Here is a 21,562-nt window from a genome sequence, read left to right on the forward strand (position 1 = left end):
TGGGGCTGAAATGTCTGGGGCCGTTAGGAACAGACCGAGAAGATGTCATTAATGCTGTTATTCTAGAACAGTACCTAGATTCCCTCCCAGGCAGTACAAGGAGCTGGATAAGACAGCACCCCAAAATAGATACTGAACTGGCTGTAGACCTGGCCTGCGCCTATCACAGGTCTATTGACGTTCAGACTCTAGGCCCCAGGAACAATGTCAAGCCTCCTGTGGGACCCCTCAAATATTCTCCACGATTTCCACCCCTCTCACTGATCTCCTAAAAAATACTCTCCCACCAAATTACCCACATTCACCGACTCTCAACTCCTCAGCTTTAACTGGCTCAAACGGTCACTGACGACCGAGCCCATTCTTAGGTGTCCAGACTTTTCCAAGTCCTTTCACTTATATACGGACGCTTCCAACGTCGGTCTCGGTGTTGTCCTCACTCAACCCGACAATGAGGGTCACGAACATCCCATAGTATTTATCAGTAGAAAACTACTTCCCAGAGAGTGCCACTACTCCGTTATTGAGAAGGAGTGTCTGGCTATTAAGTGGGCCGTGGAGAATTTACAGTATTATCTATTGGGCAGACCTTTCATCCTATATACCAACCATGCCCCGTTGACCTGGTTAGCCTCACATAAGGACACGAATACTAGGGTATTACGTTGGTTTCTGGAGCTTCAACCTTTTACTTTCCAGGTCTGCCACATTCCGGGTGCCCAGCAGGGTACTGCCGATTTTCTTTCCCGGTTTCCCGACTCTTCGGTCCTCTACCAGTCCTGATCATGGGATGGGGAGTATAGTCGGGTCTCCTCGACCTCGCCTTCCAGCTCCTCCGACCGGCGCCTTTCGCGCGCCTCAGCCGGAGGAATCTTGCGTTCCCATGGAGACATGGGAACGCCTACTGACGCTTGGAACATGGATTTCCGGGTCCCGGCATTAAAAGAAACGACGGACTCCAGGTACGGAGAGGAGGAGTTCTCTCCGAGAACTACACCAACGGAGGAAGACCGCAAGATGCTGCGTACGGAAGACGAGGAAGTCGAACCAAACGAGATTCCAGGAACCGGCAGGGAACCTCCAGAGAAGACCAGAGTCCCAGAGAAGAGCACTTTCTGCCACGACCCCGGAGAGTCGTGGCTTTACAAGGTATGGTTCTTGTTCCAAGGACACCGCAAACCCGTTTCAATACCGGGGCACAGGGGAGAGGGGGCCGAGACAAGAGGGGAGGGGATTGAGGGGGGTATTTAAGAACGGGGACACCAGAGAGAGTGTGTCTAGAACTAGTAGAACACTTGGGGAAAGCACGGAGAGAGTTGTATTTACCACAAGTGCATCAATCCTCGCACCCACTCACAGTCGGGTCTATCTCTATATACCCTCTCTACCTCTATCTCGAGGTTTTTTCCCTCTCCCTGCATGTCTAAATTCTAAAACTGCGCAATTATCCCCACAACCCACTTACCTTTTTTTTCGCTCCTGTTCTTTTCCTTCTTTTTTTTTTTTTTTCCGGTTCCATCTGGGAGTTCACCTGATCCAAAGCCGTCCACCAAGAACCTATAAAGACAAAGAAAAGAGACGCTAAAGAAGAAATCCGCTGGAGTACAGCTATCAAACTTTTGTTACCTCATTCATTTCCGTTACTTCTTGTTTTCAACCTCCTAAAAATAAACTCTCTTACTAAAATATGGCTCAGAGTCCTCTGTACCGCCGCTCACCCCACCACACCAGCTTTGGGAGTTGTGCGCTGAGAGGGGGTTGCCTGCAGCCACTAATCTCAGGAAGAATGTGCTGATTATATCACTGATGGCCTGGGCTGAGGTCCAGGAGGTAGGCTCAGAGGAAGCCTCAGTGGGAGATGATGGGGAGGACACTAGGTCCAATCTCTCAGAGGAGGAAGGACAGACACATCTCAGTGATGAGGAGGAAGAATGGTCATCAATCCGCACAGCAACCAGGGCCGTGCCCACAGCTAGTTGGGGGAGGGGGTCCCTTCAGAAGGAGGGAGCCTGTCCCTCAGGGAGAAAGAGCTGGAAGCCCAGCTGATCTATATAGCTTTGGAGGCAGAGAAGTTGGCCCTAAAAAAAGAAAAAATGGACAAGAGTAGAGCAAAGAGATGGTGGCAGAAAAGAAGAACTTGAGATGTCCAGCGGTGGTGGCTTTTGTCCCAGGTTACCCAAGGGGGTTGTTTGTGCATGCCAAGAGGGGGATGGCATAGATAAATGGCTGGAAGACTTTAAAAAGGCTCAGTACTCGTGTACACTCCTACTGGAGTTGATTCCAGTATCTGGGAGGGATAGACTCTTGACCTAGGGTAGGAGGAGACAGACTCCCACCCCAACATGAAAAAGTGACTGCAGAGCAATATAGAATGAGGTTCAGGGACACCTAGAAGTTCACAATCCAGTCCTTGGTTGACCGTGGACATCTCACAGAATGTACTAGAGAGCTGGTTGCAGGGTAAGAAAGTAAGTACTGACGAGGGGCTTGAAAATTTGATCATGAGGGAGCACATCTTGACCAGTTGTATTTCAGAGAGGTTATGCCAGCTTCTAGTGGACTCTAAGCTGACCAGACCCAGAGAGCTGTGGGAGGCAGCTGATGAGTGGTTGAGAACCAGAGTGGTTGTCAAGTCCCAGGGGGGAGACTCCAACAGGGGGGGACATGACCCCAAAAAAACTTAAGACGGAGGTGGTAAGCCCAGCACAGAGACTCCCTCTGTGCCCCAGAACCCCAAGAAGGAGGAGAGTAACTCCCAATCTGACAAGCAGAGGCAGGGAGAACCAGGGTTGAAAAAAGCTCTTGGACAACAAGGCCTGCTTTGATTGTCACTTCAAATGAGATGCTGTCTATTCCAAGAAGGTGGTTAGCACTGTGCTGTCCAGTGTAACCATAGAGGAGGAGCCCTCAGATGAGGAAGTCCTGATAGCATTGAACAGGGAGACAGGTCCAGATGGTAAGCTAGAGTTCCCTGAGGATGGGAGTAGGCATGTTTACCCCATTCAGGTGAATGGGATCCCTGCCACTCGCCTGAGAGACACACGTGGCAGTCATAACATTGTGAGTGACCAGTTGGTGTCCCCAGACACATATGTCCCGGGGGAGACAAGGAGAGTCAGGGCAGATACAGGTGAGGTCACCACCAAACCTGTAGCCATAGTGCCCCTAGAGAGGAAGGGTATCCTTGACTGGAATAGGGTGGTGGTCACTGTTGACCTCCCCTCAGATTTTATCCTGAGCAATGACCTCCCAGAGGTTAGTCTGATTCCAGATGGGGGGGTTGCCCATGACACCCCTCCCACCCAAGATCCTGGGGAGCCAGTCCCTACAGTTAGGAGACAGGGATCCCCAAGAAAAAGGAAAAGAAAAAGGAAAAAGAAAAGGAAGGGTAGGCCACTCTTTAGGAGAGGTCCAGTGAGCCAAAGGCCTTCTGCCCCAGTAGGGGGAAGCCCAGAGTTACCACTGGTGAGGCCTCACCTGACCCCAAGCAAGTCCTGAGTAGTCAGGCAGCTATCCAGGTCCAGGGTGGTGCCCCAAACTGACAGAAGGGAGAGTGGTAGAAGTGTGTCTGCTATAAGATGTGGTAACCCCCACCCTAAACAGCAAGAGGGGTACCAGGACCCAACAGTTGCCCCTAAAACTGCCGTCTATCCACCTGTCAGCGTAGAGCATAGAGTGGAGTTCTGGGTTCTGACAGCTGTCAGTAGCCTCTGCTGTGTGATGGCCTACATGGCAGCACTGCACTTTGCCCGGGAGGCAGACCCCAAGGCCATAAGCAAAGCAGGCCCCCTGACCATGTTGTTTATGGTGGGGTTGCTTAAGTGTTGGGTAACCTCTGTGGATAAGCTAGGTGTTGCACTTTCAAAGTTAGGGATATGAAAGGTAGGCACCTCTCTACCCAAGTTGACAGAGAGAAAGCGGAGGAAGACCCCCCTATATTGAAGTCTTGGTTTAAAATGGATCCCTTTACTGTTGGGATTGGTTCACTACCCAGAAGGGGTGACCCTGACATGATGATGTAATGCAGAGTAGGCACTGAAAAAGGGACAGCCAGTTTTTCTCACTGCCTTCCTCGCTTTACAAGCCAGGAAGACTCTTTCAGGATTGGACTGAGTCTCCTGGGTGTGTTGGCTGTGAGGGCCCTATGTGGGAAAACTGGGCTGATTGCAGAAGCCCCATAACTTTTTGCCCCCATTTTTCAATTATGCTGGTGTTTTTCTGACTCTGATGGTGCCCTGGGCACTGCTAACCAGTCCCAGGGCCTCTGCTCTGACTAAAATGGATGTGCAAATTAGGTTAATTATAATTGGCTGCATCAACCTACTTATAAGTCCCTAGTATATGGTAGGGAATGTAGGTTTAGGGACCCCTGTATAGGTAGTGCACCCATAGGTGCAATGTTGTGGTGCCAAGTGTCATTTTAAAGGCACACCTGTGTTGCTGGCTGCTTTTAAGGTAAAATTAACCCCAACGTCGCCTTTGGAATTAAAAGTACTTCCAAAGTCTTAAGCTACCTTCACATATAAGTCATTCCTAAGGTGTGCCCTCGGTGACCCCAGGTTTGGGTGCAGTGTAACTATAAGCAGGGACCTTATAAAAGATGTTTTATAAACTCTAGTGAGGGAAAAATAGCTACATTTGTTTCCCTTCATTGTAGTGAATGGGCTCCATAGGCTAACATAAGGAGACTATTTTAAAATAATAAAGTTTTATTTTCCATAAGAAGGAGCAAAATATGGCATGTCTAGTGTCGAATTAAAAGTTGTAATAAATCCAACATCTTTCTACTGTTGAATTTAATATAACTTTCACCTAGAAAGAGTTTTATAACTCTTTCTAAAAGTTACCAGTTTCCGCTCTGTAGTGCCCTTCTCTGATTGGCCAGCCTCTGGCAGCCTGGCTAGGCTATCTTGATGAGGTGTGAAATGGCCTGAGCTGAATACAAAAGAAGTGCCTAAGCAGATGGTGGAACAGGATGGGGGATGAACAGTTAAACTGTACTTCAAAGGAGGGAAGGGCATTTGGGCCAGCAAGTGGACCTCCCACACCTTTCCTGCAAAACTAGACAGCCAGGTGCCCCCTGATTAGATTAAAAGAAGGCTGGAAAGGAGTGTGTTAATGGAAACTTAGTACATCAGTGGGTGGGCTCTCTGAGATTGAATTTTTGCCATCTTGGATTTTGGGAGAATGTTGCTTGTGGGATTGATTTTTGCCACACTTCCCAGGAATTCATCACTCAAGAGGGTGGTGGCCTGCATGTGATTGCTCAAAAGCCCCCCCTGCTTTCCATCCCAGGAGCAAAGATAAAACTGGCAGAGCTGCACCCCACCTCAGATCCCTACAAGGAACAAGACAAGAAGAAGAAGGACTGCCCTGCTGGACCCCTGACCTGCACCTGGAGACCCGCCAAGAACAGGATGGCGGTATGGGGTGTCAGAATCCCCATGGCGGCGGAGCGCGCTCCGCCGCCATGGAGGATTCACATGGGCAGCGGAAAACCGGCGGGAGACCGCCGGTTTTCTGCATCTGACCGCGGCTGAACCGCCGCGGTCAGAATGCCCTGCGGGGCACAGCCGGCCTGTCGGCTGTGCTCCCGCCGACCCTGGCCCCGGCGGTCTCTGACCGCCGGGGTCAGAATGACCCCCTATGTCTGATTACAAACATCATACATTTCTAAGTGCTAGACTTGTGGGGTTGAAACCTTGAACCACAATGGGATGGTACTAGAGGTGCTAAGTGCCTAGCCAGACCTTGTCATTGTCAATATATTATGTATATGCCATGTATGCCAATGCCCTAGCAATTACAGTGCAACATAGCTTAGTTACTGTCTACATCATGGCTCAATGGTTACTTGGGGCGACATCTGATGGAGTGGGACAATGTCTGCTACCGTTGGCCTAACTGAAGTGGCAAAAATAGGACAGGACTGGGTATTAGTTGATTTATCGAATGTTGATGTGGATCAAATGTTGTCTTTACTCTCCTGATGCTGCCCAATTTACTAATGGGATGTGTTGTCAGTGCAAAGGCTGTGGTGTTGGTCCATGTGTGCATAATGCTTACATGTATTTACCATCTGAGATATGTGTTGTATGGACTTAGGTACAGCTATTCACAAATCTGGAACGGTGTGTGTGAGTGTGCTGTTTCCATGTTGTGAAGTCCTACTGGTGAAACTGCATGTGTAATTGTATTGTACGTAGACCATGTTGTAATATGTGTGTTCCTGAAGTACATCAGTTGTGACACTGCACTCAGTGATTGAGTATGGATGTGTAATATGTGCAATATGGGCCATTGTAGATACACTTAGCTGTATGATTAGTTGTGATATATGTGTTTGGTGTTTGCAGATCTTCCTCTGTGATTGGGTCAGACTGATCACATGGCTGTACCCCAGACCTGTATTGTACACATCAGATGTCACCCACATGGGTGTCTAACTTGTAGTGGCTAAATCAGTTGTGATATTTATATTGGCATTACTGTGCAGAGTGTTAGGTCAGCCATATAATGTGACAGGAAGATGTGATGTGGTGTGTGAGTGGAGAAGTCATCACTGTAATAGATATTTTAAAAAGGACATGGACTGACCAGCAGTTGTAACTGTAGAGGCCTGATGTGTTTTTTTCAGTCAGTTGTACTTCCAATGAGTGATAGGGGTATGGAGAGGTATCATGTGAAATCAGGGAGTCATGTGTACTTCAGCCAGGGCAAGATGTGCATGCAAGCATGGCTTTGGTGGTGATCATGTGGATGTCTCCAGTTGTGGTGTCCTACTTGGATACAGATGTAGGTGTGAGGGGTGAATAGTGGTAGTGACATGTTGTGACATGATGTGGGAAATGTAAATTGGCACCTGAGATAGCCTAGCCAGGATAAGTATACTCACAGATGTGCACGTTTACACGTGAGTATGTGCGGTATATTTCAACCCTTTCTCCCCCTATAACTCTCCCTCTCTCTCTGTTTGTGTGCATCAGCAGGTGAAGGAGAAGGGGCACAGGTGAGTGGGGATGCTATAGGGCATGGGACCCAGGTTGCTGCTACCAGCGACAGAGAGGGACCCAGTGGCACTGAGGGTGGGGGAAGTGCCACAGGGGAGACCGAATCTTCCACATCATCTTCAGAATTCTCCTCCACTGGACACTCCCTTGTGGTGGTGGACCCTCTGGGACGATCCCAGCACCAACCTTGTCTGCCACCCCCTTTACTACCACAACTCTCCCTGTAGCTCCCCACCCAGTTGCCCGTGCCCACTCACCCAAGAGGGTTGGCATCTCCTTTGCCGCAGGCACCTCTGCCCCAGTCCCTGCTACCCCTGCTGCTCTCAGTGAGGAGGCTAGTGACCTCCTGAGAAGTATCTCTGTGGGTCGGTCAGCCATTGTGAATGTCATCCAGGGATTGGTAACCCAGCTACAACAGACAAATGCATTCCTGGAAAGCATTCATGGTGCAGTGTCTGGCCTAAAGAGATCTTTTCAGGCTCTGGCTTCCTCACTGACAGCAGCCAGTCACCCCCCACCATCCCGCCCCTCCATATCCCGCTTCCCAATCCAAATCTCCCATTCCCCTAGCTATCCAAAGCACACAGACAGGTCCGTAGGCATCAACATACAAGAGCAGCACACACAAACACAAGCACCACAAAACACACCAGAATGCAAGCAAACAACAGCCTCCCACAAGCATAACAGTCACCACTTCCTTAGACACCGCCATTAACCCCAACATTACATAAACAATATCTAGCATACCCACAGCATACCCACAGGTACCACCACAAGTCACTGACACACCCACACACCATACCCACAGACACCACCCCAACAGACCCCCAGACATCTACCACATGCACCATACCAACAGGCACTACAACAGACACATAGACATCCACTACATCTAGCATACCTGCAGTCACCACCCCAACAGACACACACACATCCCCCAGCACAATCACCTCACAGACCACCAAGACACACAAATGCACTCACTCACCAACCCACCAGACCACCACCAAACAGAGGCATACCACCAGTTACCTAGCATATTGACCCAGGGACCTAGGACACAACTGACTAGAATCCACAAATCATTTGCTCTGCAAGGATGATGTATGGTTGGGTACATTGATCAAACAACTAATGTTTGTTGTTGTGTTGTTGTGTTGTGTTTTATTTATATGCAACAGACCACTGCTCCTAAATGTTACAGACCAAAGGTAAGTAGGTGATGGATCACTGTCCTCAGTCATATGTCTGGGTAAATGTGTATATGAGTATCTGCCACATAGAGGCTAGTTGTCTTGAGTGTATGATGGGTGCTGCTGCCTCACTGCAGTCTGTACTATGAAAATGTCCAACATACAGCTTACATATTTCTTTGGATGCAGCTATAGGTCAGTACTTTCCCTTGGTAAGAGGGGAATGTCCATTGACATGATTTATGTGCCGTCAGTGTTGCCAGCATTCCTTGTGCCTACACATCAGCATGTGGCCCTTTCTCTTTTGAAATACATTTGAAAGCTGCTGTTTCATGCATGGTCTACCAATGTTGATGGGATGATGCCTGTATTCCCTCACATATACGTGCATGGCAAACTGTTTTAGAATATTACATTTACAATAGGGGTACATTTAATTTTGTGCCACAGTCAGGAGTGTGTCAGGAGTGTGTCACCATTGTTTATTGGCTGACACATACCCTCACCCATCATAGCATGTCATTTGGCATGTACAACTGCAGTAGCAATCAGGGACATGGCAGAGTTTACAGCCACAATGTGAATATTTATTCCCTTGATGTGGCATCATGTGGAAAAGTGCACTGCACATGTGTAATGGGTAAGGTTTGTGCCCTGACTGTTGACCAGCATCATGGGGTGACTTGCAGCTTTGCTGAAATCACATGTGTTTGGGTACAAGCATTCATCCACAGACAGACATCTGGGTCTGCATGACAATGATGGGGCTTCTAAACGGTCAACATGCTTAGGGCCTTCAACAAGTACTTGCAAGTCTCAGGGCTTCTCCAACATCCAAAGGACTAATGGCATCTACTGATGCACTGAGAGTATGTCATTGTGAGGGGTGGCAGACATCATTGGTGATTACCCTGGGGCTCGCTGAATCATCGTGTTGTGGATTTTGGGGACATCTCTCCCTGACATATTGCACATGATGCCTACAGTGTCCATGCCACATGCGTGACCTATCTGAGCTACATTTATACTACCTCCAATGCTCTATTGGGACAAATATCACTTGGTGAAGTGTGCATTGTCGAAATGTTTCTAGTGTGTCATGGGTATTTCCATGTCACCTTCTCCAGGCTATTGTAGTTTTGTCATCAACATGGCAGAATTTTGTATCAGCAATTCTTATTGTTGGGTCATCATGTATGTGACAAACAGATGTGTGCAAGGCCTTGTGTGGGATCTGTGGAAAAGCATTTAGCATTGATCTACTATTGAATACCATCAGATAACTGAGGTCTGCTTCATGGACCAAAGCTTGAGGGTTAGGGTGTCTCTTACTTGTTGAATGGTTATTGGGATTGCACAACTTCAGCAATGCAGTTGTAGTTGTCTGAGATCATGAATTTACTGTGAGAAACTGTTGACAGTTCATATGGCATGCATACATATGGTATGCTACATGTATGGGCCACTTAGGTGGAGTTTGTTGCTGGGGCCTACTTGATATCCTGGTAATGTTTGCTAATCACAGCTGTTCTAGTGTGATCATGTATCAGAATACACAAGAAAGAGGGACCGGGAGATTGATGGTCCAGTGTACGGTCTCCCAAAATAGTAATAATATAAGGTGTACACTGTTCCAAAAAATAGCCTACCAGGGGACCAGGAATGGCTAGAGCGCAAAACCCTCATGCATCTCAATGGATGACTAGCTTCATCATCGGGAACGCTCTTCACCAGGCTGGTGCTGCAATGCCTGGTGGGCTCCCCACAGGGAGCTCTTATCCACATAGCTCTCTAAGTAGCAGGTAGATCCAGGTTCGGACCCTATAGGATCCAACACAAACCGGAGAGAGTGATACAAAAATAAATAAAATTGGTTATCCACCTCAAAACATCATAAATTTAATCAGTATAGGTGAGGTGGAGACCAAGATTAAAAATCAGGTGAAAGTAAAAATAATGAGTAATAATGCTCAAATATTTTCAACAAAAAGCACTAGAAGACTCTAATAATCTAGGGACTCTAGTTTAGGGTCGACATGTTTCGTGTCAAGCGGTCCATCCGGATCCTACGGCGCTTCATCAGGTCCAAAAAGAAAATCATTCAAGTACATCTTCTCTGAAACCTTATAACTAAAGGAATCACTGAACTGAGAAATAAATAAAAAACGTCACTTACAGAGTAACGGGTGCGCTATTCGGAGGGTAGGTTCCCAGCGCGGACTTCTTGGGGAAACTTGCTAACTTTTGTCCCCCGACATACGTTTCCCAAGGAGCCGTTCCTGATTCTGGGGGTGGGCGACCTTTTTGTAAGAACCAGTCAACTCAATGTTAGTGATGGATTTTCTTTATTTCTCAGTTCAGTGATTCCTTTAGTTATAAGGTTTCAGAGAAGATGTACTTGAATGATTTTCTTTTTGGTCCTGATGAAGCGTCGTAGGATCCGGATGGACCGCTTGACGCGAAACATGTCGACCCTTAACTAGAGTCTCTAGATTATTGGAGTCTTCTAATGCTCTTTGTTGAAAGTATTTGAGCATTATTACTCATTATTTTTACTTTCACCTGGTTTTTAATCTTGGTCTCCACCTCACCTATACTGATTAAATTTATGATGTTGTTTTGAGGTGGATAACCAATTTTATTTATTTTTGTATCACTCTCTCTGGTTTCTGTTGGATCCTACTATAGGGTCCAAACCTGGATCTACCTGCTACTTAAAGAGCTATGTGGTTAAGAGCTCCCTGTGGGGAGCCCACCAGGCATTGCAGCATCAGCCTGGTGAAGAGCGTTCCCAATGATGAAGCTAGTCATCCATTGAGATACATGAGGGTTTTGCGCTCTAGCCATTCCTGGTTCCCTGGTAGGCTATATTTTGGAATAGTGTACACCTTATATTATTACACGTGTGACCATGGACATGTGGTGACCCTATTTCTCTTTGTATTTGCAGGATCAGCACCAGGAAACCAAGGAGTTGGTGCACAGCCAAGTGGGTAGGTACACTTACACTGCGAGTTAACAAACAAGGGTATTTGGACAGTAAACACTGGGCTTTTGTTTGGAGTTGGAGAGAAAGAGTCTCCTGCCCTTGGCAGTCATGTCATTCCCTCTACTTCATACACCAGGGAAATGTCACCCCACCCTAGGTGATTACACTTCATGTAGAGTTTCAAAACATGTTTATGGAGAAGAGAACTCTGGACTGGTGGTTGGAGTGACAGTAATAGTGCTCCTATGAGTTGAAATCATGTAACTTCTTTGTACTACACACAGTATACAAATGGTTTGCTCCCAGCCGAGTACACATCAATAGAGAGTTGAGACACAGGGGTCTTACAGACGGAACACTAATCTGAAGTTTGGAGTTAGAGGAACAGTGCCTCCTGTGAGCTAAAGTCAGGTCACTCTCATTGCTCTCCAATACTTGACCAATTTATCCTCCAGGTGAGTAAACGTCATTTTGGAATTGACATACAGTGGTCTTTGGAGAAGAGAACATTGTGCTGGTATTTGGAGTTACATATACAGGGCCTGCTGTGGGTTGCAGTCATGTCACTCTCTCTACTACAGACTATACAAATGGTATCCTTCCAGGTGCGTAGATGTCATTTGTGAGTTAACAAACATGGGTAGTTGGAGAAGGAAATACTGTGCTGGTGTTTGGAGTAATAGAACGTGTACCTGCTGGGAATTGCAGTCATATCACTCACTCTAGTCCACACACTATACAAATGTTATCCTCCCAGGTGAGTCCACATCAATTGAGAGTTCACAAACAATGGTATTTGGACAGGAGAGCCCTGGGCTGATGGTTGGCGTTACAGACACAGAGGGGGTCATTCTGACCTCAGCGGTAAAAGGCGCTTACCGCCGGTCAGAAGTCCGCCATTATACCGCCGCGGCCGCGGTAAACCGCCACGGTCATTCTGACCTCCAACTGGCAAACCGCCAAAAACCCGACATCCACGGAAGGCCGCCTCATCAGCGGGCAGCGATAAACTGGAGATGACCAAACCTCCACCGTCACGCCAACACAAACACGCCCATGTCATTCCGACCCACGAATCCACGCGGCGGTCTTTCAACCGCGGTATTCCATTGGCGGTACACACCGCCGCGGTCAAAATACACATACCCTTACAAAACACAGCCACATTGGACAATTCAAAATACACACACCTGAGACACATACACACACCACTCCCACACACCCAATACAATATAAAACACACACCCACATCACCCACAAACCCCCATAACTCGAAAATCAGAGACAAGGACCAATACACAGAGAGAGAGCACAGGGAACGCAAACCACAACACACACAGGAACCCAACTCCATCACCCACAATACATCTACGCACACTTCACCACACACCACCACTCACATCACCACAAACACCACCCCACACTTCATCCACACCACCCCATGGCACCCCAAAGACACTCCAGGTTCTCAGACCAAGAACTCAGGGTCATGGTGGAGGAAATAATAAGGGTAGAGCCCCAGCTCTTCGGCACACAGGTACCTCACACCACAATAGCCAGGAAGGCGGAGCTATGGCAAAGGATCGTCGACAGGGTCAACGCTGTGGTACAGCATCCCAGAAATCGGGAAGACATCCGAAAGCGCTGGAACGACCTACGGGGGAAGGTGCGCTCGATGGTGTCAAGATACAACATCGCTGTGCAGAAGACTGGCAGCGGACCCCCACCCGATTTCACAGCATGGGAGCAAGAGGTCTTTAACATCCTGCATCCTGACGGCCTCGCTGGAGTAGCCGGAGGAATGGACTCTGGTAAGTCGATTCTCAACTACTTCACCCCCCCCACCACCACCAGCATGCCAACCCACACCCCCACCCTCACCCCCAACCCCCCAGCACACATCCTCCCTGCCAATGTCTCACCAGCACAACCCACCCAACCCAACACCAATCCCTGAATGCCAACACAAACCATAGACACCCATCACCTATGCATGACCACTGCACATACCCATCCACCCCCCAAACCACCCTCACATCTCCTCCCACAAGGGAATGCCAGCACTGGGGGACAAGGGCACCCACAAATCGCACGACATGGCACACACAATAGCAATAACCATACTCTTTTACCCCTGCAGGGCCCGAACGCCAACACACCGGCCAGGAGGGTTCAGATTTGCCCATCCCACCCCCACAACAGGCCCCCAGTGATGACAGCAGCTCTGTCGACCTAGAACCTGATGACCAGCCCGGACCATCGGGGACCTCTGGACAGTCGGTTCCCCACACACAGACACAGGCCACAGCAGACCCAACCCCCTCTGGGAATATCAGCACAGCTCCCACCCAGCGGGCCCATGCCTCTGTCTCCAGGACGCGTCAATCAGCGGTGTGTCCGACACTACAGGGCACCCAGGCTGACCCACCACCCCAACAACAACAGGGACCTGGGGGCAGTGGTAGTGGGCACACCGTCCAGGGGACAGAGGCCCGGGGAAACAGGGGAACTGGGAGGGCTGCTGTGCGACAGGGGGGGGGGAGGACAGGCCCAGGGAACCCACTCTCCAAGAGGCCCTCACCACCATCATGGGAGCATACCACCACTCCCAAGAGACGATGGCGACGGTACTGGCCAGGTTCCAGGAGATCCAGGCACAGCAGGAGGAACGCTACATGGGGTTCAGAGACGAACTCAGGAACATCGGGTCCGCAATGGGGACCATCGTCCTGGCCCTCAACCGGATAGAAACCACATTGCGGGACCATGTGGCACCACACAGGGCCCCTGTCACTAGCCAGGACCAGGAACAGCCTACCACTTCCGCCGGCGCTAGTGGACAGGAGGCCCCCACACAACGACAGGCCACCAGAACCCCACCTCCTGCTGAAGAACAACCACCCCGCAAGCGGAACCTGAGATCACAAAAGAAGACAGAGTAGGATGCCAAGACCCCCGGCAGCATAAGATACCCCCTGATGTCATCCCACTGTTCCACATTTTCACCCTGTCCAACCTTTAACTGCCCCTGCTCCATCCTTCCACAGGCATATGGACAATGCACCTGTGAAACTGAGAACTGGACTCTGCCATGGACATTACTCCACCCCCTCCCATCACCGTTTTACTATCATGGACCTATATGTAGCACTAAAAATAAATCACTATTTGCACAAAAAATATTCTGGAGTCAGCTTGTATTCTTAACAAATGTATTACACATAACGGTTCAATAATGTTCAGTTACATTGTGATGACAACATACCAATGTCAATAAGCTTTAGTCCATGGGCAAACAAAGCAGAAGTCACGCAGTGGGTCATACAGCTCTGAAAAGGGAAGGGAAAGTCACAAATCAGTTAAAAGGAACTGGGGGGAAACACAGAAAGTACAGATGCAGGAGGCTGTAAGCAACAGTACAATGGGGTGGTTGATTCTTACCTGTGTGCTACTGAAAATACTGTTGTATCACTGTGTCCCTGGTGTCTGTGTCGTCCCCGTCGTCTTCCTCCTCTTCACTCTCCACAGGCTCCACAGCTGCTACAACACCACCATCTGGACCATCCTCCTGCAGGAAAGGCACCTGGCATCGCAATGCAAGATTGTGAAGCATACAGCAGGCCACGATGATCTGGCACACCTTCTTTGGTGAGTACATGAGGGATCCCCCTGTCATATGCAGGCACCTAAACCTGGCCTTCAGGAGGCCGAAGGTCCTTTCTATGATCCTCCTAGTTCGCCCATGGGCCTCATTGTACCGTTCCTCTGCCCTGGTCTGGGGATTCCTCACTGGGGTCAATAGCCAAGGCAGGTTGGGGTAACCAGAGTCACCTATTAGCCACACACGTTGTCTCTGTAGCTGTTCCATCACATAGGGGAGGCTGCTATTTCGCATGATGTACGCGTCATGCACTGACCCAGGGAACTTGGCATTTACATGGGAGATGTACTGGTCAGCCAAACAGACCACCTGGACATTCATCAAATGGTAATTCTTTCTGTTTCTGTACACCTGCTCATTGACTTTTGGGGGGACTAAAGCCACATGGGTCCCATCAATGGCACCAATGATGTTGGGGATATCTCCAAGGGCATAGAAATCACCCTTCACAGTGGCCAAATCACCCTCCTCAGGGAAAACAATGTAGCTCCGCATGTATTTCATCAGGGCAGACAACACTCTTGACAAAACCTTAGAAAACATAGGCTGAGACATCCCAGATGACATGGCCACTGTTGTCTGAAAAGACCCACTTGCCAAAAAATGGAGGACTGACAGAACCTGCACCAGAGGGGGAATTCCTGTGGGTTGGCGGATGGGGGACATCAGGGCTGGCTCCAGCTGGGCACACAGTTCATGTATAGTGGCTCTGTCAAGTCGGTATCGGAGTATAATATGTCGTTCTTCCATTGTCGACAGGTCCACCAGCGGTCGGTACACTGGAACATTCCTCCTTCTCCTCGCAAGTCCCAGCGGACGGTGCCTAGGAAGGACAACATGGAGAATAGAGTCAAGAAACCCACAGGTACGAAACCACAGCTTGCACAGTACAAGAATCGCTAGTCATTGAAAGGCTTGTATGATTGGTAATGCACGGCCTAGGCCTGTGTGACGCTGTAGAAATTAAGCCATGTGGGCCCTTGAAATGGCGGCTGCCTGACCTGTGAAGTGTGACAATGGGATGTGAGGTCAATGCGCTGGCGTGGTACACCGTGGCGGTCGAAGACCGCTGTGCGAAGCCGCATTGGTTAACATTGAACCCTATGGGTTGCAGGAGCCAATGACGATGTGCGCCGGCGGTACGCACCGCCGCGGTACGCACCGCCGCGGACGTGACCGCCATTTTCTATCTGCTTAATCACTCGAGACCTGATCATCCACAGGAGAGGACCTATACTGCAAGTGCTGCTGTGACCTCGGTCTGGAAGAGACAATGGCTGCTGCGACTGGGGAAAGGGCCCCTGCCTTCACTTCTGAAGAGTTGGAGAAACTAGTGGATGGGGTCCTCCCCCAGTATGCGCTACTCTACGGTCCTCCAGACCAACAGGTCAGTACACAGGGTGCACGTTGAATGGGCTATGCCTGGGTTGAGTGGGGTGGATGTAAGATGGTGGGGTGGGGAGAGAATGACGAGTGCAAGGCACGACAGATGAGAGCATGTGCCACATGGCAAGGTTGGGGAGGGGGGGCCAATCACATCTAACATGCGGAAAAATGATGATATTTATTTTCCCACCCTGTACATGTCAAATAGGTCAGCACCCATCAGAAAGTCGACATTTGGCGTGCCATCGCCAAGGAAGTCCGGGCCCTGGGGGTCCACAACAGACGGGGCACCCACTGCCGAAAGAGGTGGGAGGACATCTGCTGCGGGACCAGGAAGACCGCCGAGTCACTGCTGGGGATGGCCTCCCAACCTAGGAGGGGTGCCAGTCGTACCCTGACCCCCCTGATGTCCCAGATCCTGGCGGTGGCCTACCCCGATTTGGATGGGCGCGTGAGGACATCACAGCAGACACAAGGGGGTGAGTACCAGCACATTCAGCTATCTTTACGCGCAGTGAAGGCGTATGGGTGGGGGAGGAGGGCTGTGGGTGACATTAGGCCAGGGCGCTTTCTGTAGTGTAGTCCTCTCCTTTAGGCATGGCCCTGTGCCCCCGCCCCCCACCTCTGTAGGGTGACAAGTACAGCTATCCATGGTCCTGCATCACCCATGTGCGCATTTGTTGTCCCTAGACCTGTTGGCCTAGTCACAAGTACTGAGTAGTGTTCCCCGATTGCGCGGCTTAGTGCATGAGGCTCCTGTGTCTGTCCTCTCCGCCAACGGTGTTGACAATGCATGCACTCAACCTGTTTTTATTTCTCCCCCCACCCTTTTTCTTTATCTACTGTTGCATGTGTGCATTAGCATCATCAGGCAGAGGAGAATTGGCATCGGAGCACGAGGGAGCTGCAACTCACAAGGCCCCGGTGGGCCATGGTACAGACACCGAGGGCACCAGTGATACGGAGGGCGAGGGGAGCACCACAACGGGGACCCGTGGTGACACCAGCGACTCCGACACGTCCTCGGATGGGAGCTCCCTAGCGGTGGCGGCAACATCCGGGCCCCCCGCCTCTACAAGTACAGCCGCCACCCAGCGCACCAGCTCCGCCCACCCAGCAGCCCCTCAGCCTTCGCTCCGTGCCCGCTCGCCCAAGAAGGCGGGCATCTCCTTCGCCCCAGGCACCTCAGGCCCTGCCCCTGTTACCCCTGCTGCCCTCAGTGAGGAGGTCATTGACCTCCTACAGACCATCATTGTTGGGCAGTCTACCCTCTTGAATGCCATCCAGGTGGTAGAGAGGGAGGTGCATCGTAGCAATGCATACCTGGAGGGCATTCATTCAGGTCAGGCTGCCCATCAACGATCGTTCAATTCTCTGGCCTCAGCACTGACGGCAGCCATTGTCCCTGTTTCCAGCCTCCCTCTTCTAACTGCCTCCACCCTGTCTCTGTCTCCTGTTCCTCAGCCTATCCCATCCACACCTACAGACCAGCCTGCACACACCTCAACACCCAAGGGCAGCTCATCCAGACATAAGCACCACAGATCACACAAGCATTCACCCAAGCAACACCCAGATGCAGACATGCCAACAGCCACTACCACCTCTGTGTCCCCCTCCTCCTCGTCTCCCTCCTCCCTCCCTGTGACGTCTCCACTCACACCTGCATGCACACCACCAATAGCCAGTACTTCCATCACCAGCACACCCTCCAGTACAGTCCGCACACATGCAGTCACCACCCCCACTGCCATTTACATGTCCCCTGTGTCCTCTCCCATTGTGTCTGTCACCCCCTCTTCCAAGACACACAAACCCAGGCAGCCACCCACCCAACAGCCAACCACCTCACGACAGCCTCCAGCCCATGCACCTTCACCCAAAGACAGCACACCTGACTCTCCTACAACCACATCCTCTTCCTCCACTCCCATAACCACTACACCTACCCTTTACCTTGGTCCTAAAAAAGTTTACCTCTCCAATCTTAACCTCTTTGCCACACCTGACCCACCCCCTCCATCTGCTAAGAGTCCCAAGAGCACCTCAGCCACCACCAGCCCGACTTCAAGTGTCACCGTAGTGCATGGATTTTGGAGTCCACCCTTTGCCAGCAGTGACACATCGGTCAGCAGCAAGGGGACAGCCAGCCCCCCCCCCTGGAAAGAGGACCCGTAAAGTCAGGGGCCGCCGTGAGAAGACTGACACGGCTGCCCCCAAGGACCAAAGTTCTGCCACTTCACCTGCCACAACATCCAGGGGAGGCAAGGCCCAGAGAGCCACATCGAAGGAGGGCAAGGGCAGCAGGGCGGAGAAGTCAGCCAGCAGGAGCGCGGACCAGGAGGGCCCCACAAGCCCCATCCCGGGTGTGAGGGAGGACACCCAAGGGCCCAGGACACCATCACCGAAGGGACCAGCAGCAGCACGGTCGGAGGGCGACTGAGCAGGGAGTCCTGGCCAGGTCTGACTCCCTTGAATGACTGGACAAGCACCGCTGAACAGGGCCCCGCCGTGCAGGAAGGTACCGCTGAACAGGGCCCCGCCGTGCAGGAAGGCACCGCTGAACAGGGCCCTGCCGTGCAGGAAGGCACCGCTGAACAGGGCCCCGCCGTGCAGGAAGGCACTGCTGAACAAGGCCCCGCCGTGAAGAAAGGCACCGCTGAACAGGGCCCCGCCGTGAAGAAAGGCACCGCTGAACAGGGCCCTTCCTGTCAACCACCGCTGAACAGGGCCCTTCCTGTCAAGCACTGCTCCGCTGGGCCCTTCCTGTCAAGCACCGCTGAACAGGGCCCTTCCTGTCAAGCACTGCTCCGCTGGGCCCTTCCTGTCAAGCACCACTCCGCTGGGCCCTTCCTGTCAAGCACTGCTCCGCTGGGCCCCGCCGTCTCAAGCACCGCTCCGCTGGGCCCTGCCGTCTCAAGCACCGTTCCGCTGGGCCCCGCCGTCTCAAGCAACGCTCTGCTGGGCCCCGGCGTCTCAAGCACCACTCCGCTGGGCCCTTCCTGTCAAGCACCGCTCCGCTGGGCCCTTCCTGTCAAGCACCGCTGAACAGGGCCCTTCCTGTCAAGCACCACTCCCCTGGGCCCCGCCGTCTCAAGCACCGCTCCGCTGGGCCCCGCCGTCTCAAGCACCGCTCCGCTGGGCCCCGGCGTCTCAAGCACCGCTCCGCTGGGCCCCGGCGTCTCAAGCACCGCTCCGCTGGGCCCTTCCTGTCAAGCACCGCTCCGCTGGGCCCTTCCTGTCAAGCACCGCTGAACAGGGCCCTTCCTGTCAAGCACCGCTCCGCTGGGCCCTTCCTGTTAAGCACCGCTCCGCTGGGCCCTTCCTGTCAAGCACCGCTGGCCCAATGACAGTGCTGGTTCTGTGTCGAGCTACTGCTCACGCTTCACTCGGGCCACCCTGCGTCCTCCATTACCTGTGGAGACTGTTATCCACTTGATAGACTGTGGCTTTGCACTCCCCAGGATTGAACAGTGGGCAAGCCACCCACTGTAGAGACTTGAGAGACTGTGGCTTTGCACTCCCCAGGATTGAAAAGTGGGCAAGCCACCCACTGTAGAGACTTGAGAGACTGTGGCTTTGCACTCCCCAGGATGGTACAGTGGGCAATCCACCCACTGTAGAGACTTGAGAGACTGTGGCTTTGCACTCCCCAGGATTGTTCAGTGGGCAACCCACCCACTGTAGAGACTTGAGAGACTGTGGCTTTCCACTCCCCAGGATGGAACAGTGGGCAAGCCACCCACTGTAGAGACTTGAGAGACTGTGGCTTTGCACTCCCCAGGATGGTACAGTGGGCAATCCACCCACTGTAGAGACTTGAGAGACTGTGGCTTTGCACTCCCCAGGATGGAACAGTGGGCAACCCACCCACTGTAGAGACTTGAGAGACTGTGGCTTTGCACTCCCCAGGATGGTACAGTGGGCAATCCACCCACTGTAGAGACTTGAGAGACTGTGGCTTTGCACTCCCCAGGATGGAACACTATCTCTCACTTCTAAAAAAATAAAGTCAAATAATTTCTTCTAGAAAGTGCATTCAGAATTGATGTTCAAGCCCTTGTACTTTCACATCTGGATGATGGCAAGGCCCTACTCTATATCCCCCTGAACACCACACTGGAATGCCCTACGGGCATCCTAACATCACAGCATGTCTCATCAAGGGCCTGAAGGAATATAATCATAACACCCCAACTCTGATGAAACTCCATTGCCTCCCTTTGAAGCTTGCACCAGATTCAAAACTGCCTGCATCATTTACAAAACAATTCCCACTACAATATCAGCTTATCTTGCAAACAAGCTCACCATCTCTGGTGGTTCTCCACACTCCCACAGCCAGGACATCATCAGACTGCAGACTAAGAAGTATAAAAAACAGTGTTTTCTATCTACACACTGGAACAACATCCCTGTATTGGTGTTGGTCTATTACTATTTGGGTCACTCCTGTTGTTCACTATCTTGTATGAGAAAGTTTGATTTTATCCTACGAGCCTTTGTCACTCAGGTTTTGCTTGTTAGTGCACTCCATTTCCTGCTTATACGACAATTCTTTCCTATTCCTTAGTTTTTCTCACATTTGATCTGTGTTGATTGTTGGGACAAGCATTGAACAAGATTTTCTCAATTTCACTACCATCTGCGCATGATTTGATTTGGGCTGCACTGATGTAAACTGTGTATTAAACTTTGACTGATGGTTTGTATACAATGAACTTTCTGTCTTGAAAAAGTTGTCTAGAGACAAAACCCATTTTGGTTGTCTTCTTATGATTGGATGTGTAATGGCTGGCTTCTGATGTTGGAAATACAATTTGTTATTGGGCCAGTGCTCTTTTCATTCATAAATTGGAACTATTTTGTGAAGCAGACCATTAGCGGATTTTGTGGTGCATTTACATATTTCTGATATGTGAGATTTTCCTTACATACATTGTTCATTACTTGGTAGTGTAGTGTCCATTGCCCATTGAGCACACCTTACATTTGCTTTGATTTGACACATCCTGCTCTGGGAAGTGTGGTAATATCTTTGATACCACTGCTACCAATTGTTCTTTCCAGTTTTACAAAATAGTTCAATGTCGCAGGCACAAGAGTAGTTTAAACCAAAAAACAATTAGTGGAGCACACACACATGAGTCCTAACTGTCCAAAATAATGAATTCAATACTCACTAAATGTCAATAAGAATATGAAAAGATAGAATAAAGACCAAAAAGCAAAATGTAGTCAGAAACAGTAATTGCTACAAATATATACAGGTATGTGGCAGATTGCTATATATGTCTCTATTTATTCAGCACAAATATTT

The sequence above is a fragment of the Pleurodeles waltl genome, chromosome 7 (genome assembly GCF_031143425.1).
Source record: "Pleurodeles waltl isolate 20211129_DDA chromosome 7, aPleWal1.hap1.20221129, whole genome shotgun sequence".
Taxonomy (NCBI): domain Eukaryota; kingdom Metazoa; phylum Chordata; class Amphibia; order Caudata; family Salamandridae; genus Pleurodeles; species Pleurodeles waltl.